The following is an 8,871-nucleotide window of genomic DNA, read 5'->3' as shown; positions in this document are numbered from 1 at the left end:
CTCTGGGTTATTTGTGGGGCATAGGAATTCGTTCATTTTCCCCCCCTCCAAAATATAGTCTGGGCCCCCACATGGTCTGAGAGATGGTGGACTGTCCACGGCTGAAAAAGGTTGCTGACCCCTGGGCTAGGTACACGCAGCCCTGGCAACTTGGTGGGACTTCTTAGTATTGAGAGCTACTTAATCAGCAATCGGTTACTAAAGTCTGATGGGAAGTCACGACGAGGCACATACTTCCCCCCCCCAAATGTCCCTGAATGTCAAGTGGCCCTTAACATTCTTTCCATTGAGACAGAAATTTAGATTCGAGATGGGACATGAGATGTGACAACATTCATGCAATTAGTCAAGTGTGTGACTGTGTTTGAGTACAGCAACAGGTGTAGGGGAGTCAATCCATATTGGTGCAGGAGAGGCAAGGGAATTTCACCTTTGCTTTCTACTGCAATCCCAGTTTGAACTGTCCCTCTCGGGCCTGTTACTTGGATTGAGATTAAATCTCCCACTGGGGTCTTTTGTGAGCCAGAGTTAGTGCTCCAGCTGCAGCCTCTCCTAGAGAGAGGACAACTTCTTGGAGATCTGTGCTGTGACTACAAGAAGCTGCCTAAGTCAGGCTATTGGTTCATCTAGCTCAGTATCTTCTACATCACTGGTCTTCAACAGGTGGGTCAGGACCATGGCCTGGTCCAAGGTGGGTTGTGCAGGAGCAGCTGAAGCCTGCAAGGGATCAATTTATCCACTAGCACCATGAAAATATATGGCAAAAGATCTTACAATGAAGGATGGTATATAAATTTAATAAATAAAATAAAATAAACAAATAAACACCCCCATCGTTCAGCCCGGACACTAAAATCCAGCTCCGAGGGCCTTCTGGTGGTTCCCTCACTGTGAGAAGTGAGGTTACAGGGAACCAGGCAGAGAGCCTTCTTGGTAGTGGCGCCCGCCCATCAGATGTCAAGGAAACAAACAACTACCTGACTTTTAGAAGACATGTGAAGGCAGCCCTGTTTAGGGAAGTTTTTAATGTTTTGTTGGGAACCACCCAGATTGGCTGGGGAAACCTAGCCGGATAGGTGGGGTATAAATGAAGAAGAAGGAGGAGGAGGAGGAGGAGGAGAAGGAGGTGAAGGTGAAGGTGAAGGTGAAGGTGAAGTTGAAGGTGAAGGTGAAGGTGAAGGTGAAGGTGAAGGTGAAGGTGAAGGTGAAGGTGAAGGTGAAGGTGTAGGTGGTCCCCAAATGTATCTTTGGGTTAAAAGTGGGACCTGGGGCTGAGACGGTTGAAGATCTTTGGAAAACTGTTAAAATGATATACATTGAAACTCAACTAGGGGGATGCGAGGAAGTCACTTAAGAATGTTAAGAGGATTAGTTTTAATAAGGTTATGATTTATGTTTGTCTGTTTATTTGTTAGTGTGTTTTTTAATTTTGTGAAAATCAATAAAAAAATTGGGGGGGGGGAGAGAAGGTTGAAGATCTCCTGTCTTCTACAAATGTGGGGAACGCCTGGTCATTCAGATGTTGCTGACCTACAGCTCTCAATCCTGGGTCATTGGGCATGCTTGCTGGGACAGATGGGAGTTGTAGTTCAGTGACATCTGCATGACCAAAGGTTTCCCACACCTGGCCTAAACTGACTGGCAGTGGTGCTCCAGGATTTCAGACAGACAACACTCCCAGCCCTGCCTGGAGATGCCAGAAATCAAACCTTTGGCATGCAGAGCAGATGCTCTGCTTCTGCACTATATCCTCTTCCCCACACCTGCTATTTTCATTGGGAGGAAGTCTCTTACAGATGCACTGTCTTCAGAAGAAGTTGGTGCTCCAGGTGCAATCTCTCCTAGGCAGAAAAATAGCCTGGCCATGACCACTCATGCTCTGCTAACATTGAGGGTTGACTGTAATGTGTTATATGTGAGACCTACCTTTTCAAGACAGTCCAGAATTCATTTCAGAACATTTTGCTAGGCTCCTAACCCTACTGGGGTAGCTAACCTGCGGTTCTCCAGCTGTTGTACTGCAGCTACCATTGTTTCTGAAAGGGACAGGGGTGGCGCGGTGGTCTAAACTACTAAACCTCTTGGGCTTGCAGATCAGAAGGTCGGCGATTCAAATCCCCGTGACGGGGTGAGCTCCCATTGTTCTGTCCCAGTTCCTGCCAAACTAGCAGTTCGAAAGCATACCAGTGCAAGTAGATAAATAGGTACCTCTGCGGTGGGAAGGTAAACAGTGTTTTCATGCACTCTGGTTTCCATCACAGTGTCCTCCTGTGCCATAAGTGGTTTAGTCCTGCTGGCCACATGACCCGGAAAGCTGTCTGTGGACAAACACTGTCTCCCTATGCCTGAAAGCAAGATGAGCGCCGCAAGCCCATAGTCCCCTTTGACTGGACTTAACCATCCAGGGGTCCTTTACCTTTACCTTTTTACCATTGTTCCTGACCATTGTCCATGCTGGCTGGGGATGATGGGAATCCAGCATCTGATGTACCCCTGCACAGGGTAGTGATCCCTGGCTAGCTGCTCCATTTCTGTTTCAGTGTATCTGAAGAAGTGTGCATGCACACGAAAGCTCATACCTAGAACTAACTCAGTTGGTCTTTAAGGTGCTACTGGAAGGATTTTTTTTATTTTGTTTTGCTCCATTTCTGTTTGCCTTTAAAGCGCCACACATTTTGGGAACTAAGTATCTTAAGGAAAGCCTGTTCCCAGATCAGCCTGCCCATACATTCAGCTAATCAAGGCTGGTGTTCTTCTGGGTGGTGAATGGGGATATAGCCTTTTTGCTAGTGGCACCTTGTCTGCAGAATGCCCTCCTCAGAGAGGCTTGCTTGGTGCCTGCTTTGCTGTCCTTTCAGCACTACGAAATGACCTTGCTCCCTTCTCTTTGTATCTCGTGCGATTTGTACTGACTTTATTGGCATTTTGTATTGCTATGAAAAATCCTGAAAAATCCTGAAAAATCCTGAAAGGCAGTATATAAATGCATAAAACAAATAAATCATGCTGTATTTGGTGCAAGTGAGAAAGGACTCAAGTTAACCTTTAGAATATGTGTGCGCACACAAATGTGTGTGTGTTTGTGTGTTGCCTAGAGGAGCTGTGGCAGTGACAATGTTATTAAATGCTACTAAAGTGTACGTTGAACTCTTGTATGAGATAACACTTCCCCTCGGCTGCGGCTGTAAACAGGGAGACATGTTACATTCTGCCTGGCTTGTCTTAAACCAAAGTGACACAGAGAGAGCGAAAATATGGTGCTCTTTAGCTTCTACTTCCAGGGGTATGAGGCTAATTGTGCCAGCTGCCAAGCTCTCTGCTCTTTGGCTGAATGCTCTTGTGGAACAGGTCAGGTTGAGGCACCACTGCCGAAGCTGCGCTCTGACACAAGGGCTAATGTTTATTCGCCCTGTCATTTCTTGTTCTACTTTCAAGAGAGGTTATAGCTAAAGGTCAAGGGAGAGCCACTGTCTTATTCCACCCCCCACCCCCCACCCCAGAAACAAAAATCAATTGAAGGACCTAGAACACAATAAGTTATGTTACAGCGCTACACTCACGCGAATATTCCCATTGGAGACCTATCAATGTGAGCTAGCACTGTTGGGAAATCTCTCCAGCTGCCCCAGTTAATCAATACCTTTGTTCATTATGCTGTCTCTGATAGATATGGATAATGATTGGGCAAGCGTTGGTCAGGTGACTAGAAATAACAGCACCTCGTAAACAATCAATAGAATCTCCCCCATCCTGTATTATTCAAGCTGTTGAATATTCCCTCCCTCCCCCTTTTCTAACACAAGTCACACATTGTTGATAGATCAACATCATTATAGGAGCAGCTTTATTAAATTAATGGCACTTAATTGCCTGCCATTGTTGACCCACATGGAGTGAATGAGCAGACAGCGAGGGTGCAAGTAGCCCAGTGACCAGGCAATTAAGCAGGGGCCATTACCACAAGCCGCCTTTATGGGTGCTTGCTTAACTCTCTCCTCCTGCTATTAAAAACTCTTGCAGAAAGAACAGTTCCACACAGCTGGGAGAATTCTTGCCAATTGTAAATGTACTGCAGCAGGTGAAAAGACCATAAGTGTGCCTGGTTTCCTTGCAGAACTGTATTAACACATTTAATAGAACCATAGGAATTTATAGTATTAAAAATTATAGGATAACAGGTATGTGTTTAATTCGAGGTTATCTTACCCAGCATTGCTTAGCTTTTCATCTGGTCCCCAAGTTTTAAAAACACAAAACCTAGCAATAATGGTGCAATCCATACAGGAGATCAACATGCAGAAGGTTTTGATATGTGCAGCTGATATAGATGTGCATTTGCATCATTATATTGTAACCTGGGACCGATTGGACTAGCTGGATTTGTCTTTTCGTGTAAATGGCAGCATTCATGGTAGCAGGAGCAGGAGCCAGAGAGGTGATAATCGCGAAAGAACATTTAGAGCCATTTATACCAAGCCAATGTGGATGATGGACACCTGAAACTTCAAAACAGCAATTCCTCATTTTGATAAAAAGCCACCACACCGCCACCTAAATCTGAGAAAAATCCTGAAATTCATGTTAGGTCAAAACCTTTATTAGGCCAACCAGAATATCACAAAGTAGTGTGCAAGCCTTGGAGATCTGCAGAATTCTTCATCAGGCTGGATGGTAAACCGAGCAAATTGGAGGGGGATGCAGAGTGTTTGATGCTGAAACAGGTGAGTCTCCATTTGGTGAGATTGTTAAGATGGAAGGGAAAGAAGGTAGCCAGCAGGGGCCCTTTTGGGTGCAACGGAAGTTTCAGCTTCAAGGCATTTAAAAAGGTAAAGGTAACGGACCCCTGACAGTTAAGTCCAGTCGCAGACGACTCTGGGGTTCCGGTGCTCATCTCGCTTTCAGGCTGAGGGAGCCGACGTTTGTCTGCAGACAGTTTTTGCAGGTCATGTGGCCAGCATGACTAAGCCATTTCTGACGAAACCAGAGCAGCACATGGAAATGACGTTTACCTTCCCGCCAGTGCAGTACCTATTTATCTACTTGTGCTGGTGTGCTTTCAAACTGCTAGGTTGGCTGGAGCTGGGACCGAGCAACGGAACTCACCCCATCATGTGGATTCAAACCGCCGACCTTCCAGTCAGCAAGCCCAGAGGCTCAGTGGTTTTGACCACAGCACCACCTGCATCCCTTGTCAGGGCATTTAACAACGGCCAAAATTCCTCATCTCTGAAAATACAAATTGTCAGTAGAGATGGACCTAGCCAGTTCTTGTGTTTTCAGAGATGGGGAATTGGCTGTTGTTAAATGCCTTGAAGCTGAAACTTCCATTGCACCCAAAGGAGCCTCTGCTGCCTATCTTCTTTCCCATTCCACTTTAACATTGGGTGCATCAGACCTAGGGTTGCCATATATCCAGAATTTCCCAGATAAAGCTGGAGTATGGCAGTTGGAGACAGCGTCCAGGCTGAAGTTCCTGAAATGTCCAGGAAAATCTGGATGTATGGCAACCAATGTTGTAAGACTAGATTTTGGCGAGTTAAAAATAACGAGATTTTGCAGAAAAAGTTCAACAACTTTGGGCAAAAACAGATTCACCTTTTGACACACCTCTGCACATGGTCATGTTTTTATGTGCTGGAAGCCAGCAAGAGTGGCTGGGGGAAACCCAACCACATGGGCAGGGTATAAATAATAAAAGTGTTGTTGTTGTTGTTGTTGTTGTTGTTACCACTGTTACTATGATCAGGAGCGATGAGATGAACGGTTTTCAACCCCCCTTGGCAAGCTGTGTTTTATGTTGTTTTCTTTGATATCCCAGGCAGTAGCCTGCAACATGAGGTCCCTATAACTGGGGGTGACACCCTCCCCCCTTGATTGCCATGTGTATTACATGATGTATTTTAAAATGCTACATTTGGGTGCCCTCCTGTTCATTCTGCGGACTGGGGGTCTGGACAGTCTTGCCCTGATGGCATCGCCGCTGCCTGGAATTAGGCCCCCACCCCCACCCACCCCCGCTTGCCAGTGGCTGTCCTAGCCAGCAAAAGTGAGCTGCAACAAGAACTAGGCCTTTCTATTTTCTTTTTAAAAAATATTATTTTTATGAATTTTCCAAAAATAATAATAAAATAAAAACAACAATACATATTCAAACATAGAAAAAAATAGAGTTGACTTCCCCCTATTCCCTTACCTGGTTCCATTGTTTATCATCGCACCACATGCCCATTTTAAATTATAAAATCATTAAAATTACTTATTGTCCAGTCTTAATGTCTCTACAAGTATTTTTAAAATCCTGCTAATGTATTAACCTGTGTACATTGCTGCTTCTGTATAGATGCAATAAAGTCCTTCCAATCTTCTTTAAATTCATTGTCATCTCTTCCTCCTAATTTCAAAGTCTATTTTGCCATTTCAGCATATTCCATTAATTTCACTTGCCAATCTTCTTTAGCTGGGACACCTTCTTTTTTCCACAGGCCTTTCTGTTTTCCTCCCTCTGTTCAACTTCCAGAAAGCACTGTGTCACTTAATGCAGCCATAAGGCAATTAGTTTCTCCATAAGCAGGCAAAAGTGCCGTGACCGACAGCATTTCTCAGCTGACCTTTTGTTTAAGAAGGCACCTTGTTACTGTCTGCCTGATAGCAGAACGGGAGTGGTCCCTACCCACAAATCAATAGTCAGTTGTAACAAAAACTAATCCATTCAAAAGTATGTATTCTGACAAGGATTACAAACTCAAACAGAGATTACAAACTAAAACTCATAAGGATATGTATAACACAATAATTTGTTTCAGAATTAGAGATGAATTTATGAACAGAGATAAGTTCATGTTAGTCCATAGTCAGATTCCCACTACTGAAACTTACATTGGCCTGAGTTCTTGGTGTGCTTTTCTCTTGGTATATTTAATAACAAGAACTCCAACTTATTTAATGATAGCGGAACGGAGCAGCCTGTGGCAGCCTTGGGCTTCCCAAAGACAAATCAAAGCGCTCCTGGCAGGGCCTCTCTGCCCTTGCTACCACAGGCATTGAGAGAGCGCACTTGCGTACTCGGAGGGGGGCGCCAGGGGAAGCCCTAGTTCTTGTACTCAATTTCCCCTTCGCAAGGGATAAACAGGCAATTACGCATCCTTTAATAGTTGATGGCCAAGTGCTGAACTTGAGAAGAGACTATTAGTTTGTGTCCCTTCAGGGCCAGGGCAATAAGTAGCCGGGAGAGATGGGGGCGGCGAACAGAGGGTGTAGCCTGCTGTTAAGCGTGACAGTTTTGTCAGCGGCGCTCACATTAGCGGAAGGTAATAAAGTGACAAGCAAGTTATTAGAAAGATATGAGGTGAAATTGAACGGGAGCTTCTTGTCGCTTGCCTCGGCTTTTTCCTCTTTGGTAATGGCCTGCTATTTGTTACAAATCGAGCCTTGGCTTGATCTCTTATATATATATATATGTAACAGAAGTATTTGTTCTCTGCAGGAAAGGTCACATGAATTTATTACAACACATTAGAAGAGAGGAAATAAATAAGTGTTTTATGACAACTAGTACGTCGGAAGTTAAAAAACAACGCTGCTGCTTCGTAACTGACAAGGGACAGCTGGCTTCTCAAAACTGCCTTTTTAAACTCCTCTCTTTCCTCAGGGATAATTAATACCAAAACGCATGAAGAGAGTTTTGAGAGATTGTTAGCTGCTAACTTGTTTGTAAAACACCGGGGAATTTTGCCTGCTCTGCTTAGCAAAGACGGCAAAATATAGCCAAAATGGAGGACAGAGTCAAACTCAAGGGCACAGGATTGGTTTAGCATCCTGATCTCTGCGTGACTTGCCCTTCTGAACCTTGGATGCACAAAAGGGGCAGCTAGGAAAGAAGAGCAGCATGTGGCCGTGCTTGCGCGGTGCTCCCAAAATCATGCACACATGCACTTCCAAACAGATGGCTTGTTTTGTTCATTTTGGGGCACATGTGTGGGGAGATGGGTGACTCATTTGAAACACTTCCTTCCTCCTTCCAACAGATGATCTGTTCTATCAAAGTTTGTTTGAGGGAGAAAGGGAGAAAGATCATTGCATTCGATGGAAGCATTTTCTTATGTTTCTGGTGGGGGGCCGGGTAGAGTGGTGACATGGAAAAAATGGATCCCCACTGGTTGCTGTGAAGCATCTTCCACTCACCATCTCCCCATGGAAGATGACAAGGCCCTCTTCTGTATCTTCTAATGGTCAATAGTATCCCTTCCCTCCAGAATATAATTATTTTATATCACGTACTTAACAAAAGAAAGATGGGTTGTAGAAAATGACAGTGATGGGTGGCTTTCAGTTAGAATAACAATCAGCCAGGAGGAATACTATAAACTTTTTTTTTTTGGGGGGGGGGGAGATACATCAGGAATATTTTTGGATATTCTTTTAGTTTCTTTTAGCCAAGCACCTCCCCTCCCTGCAAAGTAGTATATGACAATTCAAAACCTTACCTTCCAGAGAAGTCAAGAGAGAAGGGTCTTTCATTTCAGATTTTAGACATCGCCATGCAAAAGCTGCAGTTTGCTGTATTTGTGATATAAGCACACCCCAAAAGGGAATAGGCTGCTGGGGGATCAGCAATGATGCAAAGAGAGGCTGCTGCATAGCCAGAGAACTTCACGGATTTGCTAACTTGAATTGATGCATATTTTGTGCAGCTTTGTTTCTGTGCTTTACCATCAAAACACCTTTCCGAGGAGCATAGGAAACTGCCTCATACTAAGTCATTAGTTCATCTAGTAATTCTTCTCCAAGGTGTCAGGGATCTCCTTTCGCCAACCTCGACTGCTACCTGGGATTCTTTTCACTGCAGGTGGCAGAGAGTTCACCTGGAATCAT

The sequence above is a fragment of the Podarcis erhardii genome (genome assembly GCF_964252035.2).
Source record: "Podarcis erhardii genome assembly, chromosome: 17".
Classification (NCBI taxonomy): domain Eukaryota; kingdom Metazoa; phylum Chordata; class Lepidosauria; order Squamata; family Lacertidae; genus Podarcis; species Podarcis erhardii.
Note: the sequence above shows the minus strand (reverse complement) of the source record.